A 474-nucleotide genomic window follows, 5' to 3' on the forward strand; every position below is an offset into this window, starting at 1 on the left:
TTTTTTTTTTTTTTTTCTTTTTGTGTAAAGGAAAAGAAAGATGTTGAAGTTTGGTAACGGCGATCATTTCTTGATTTCTCTTTTTATTTTTATTTTTTAATTTAAATTTTGTTTTTGACGTGGAGTGTACGCGCCTTGAGGGCGCGTGGGAATAGGTGAGAGGTTTAAGTGGGCCTAGCCGACAATATTTATATTCATAAGAAGAGACAGCTAAGAGAAGAGGGACGAGAAAGGAATTTATTTATTTATTTTTATTAATTTATTTATTTATTTGCGACGACGGAGAACTGTAATATACGGTAAGAAGTGGGGCCCACCCACCACTGACTTTCGCAGAAATAAAGGCGTACGGTAGCCGTTGGATTCGGCTGCCGGGAAAAGAAAGTTAAAAATCATTCAGAGGTGGTGATTTTTCCAGCTGGCAAAAGTGGTCCCCACACGCCACGATAATTTGTTTCCTTTTGCCGACAAAGT

The sequence above is a fragment of the Cucurbita pepo genome, chromosome LG11 (genome assembly GCF_002806865.2).
Source record: "Cucurbita pepo subsp. pepo cultivar mu-cu-16 chromosome LG11, ASM280686v2, whole genome shotgun sequence".
NCBI lineage: Eukaryota > Viridiplantae > Streptophyta > Magnoliopsida > Cucurbitales > Cucurbitaceae > Cucurbita > Cucurbita pepo.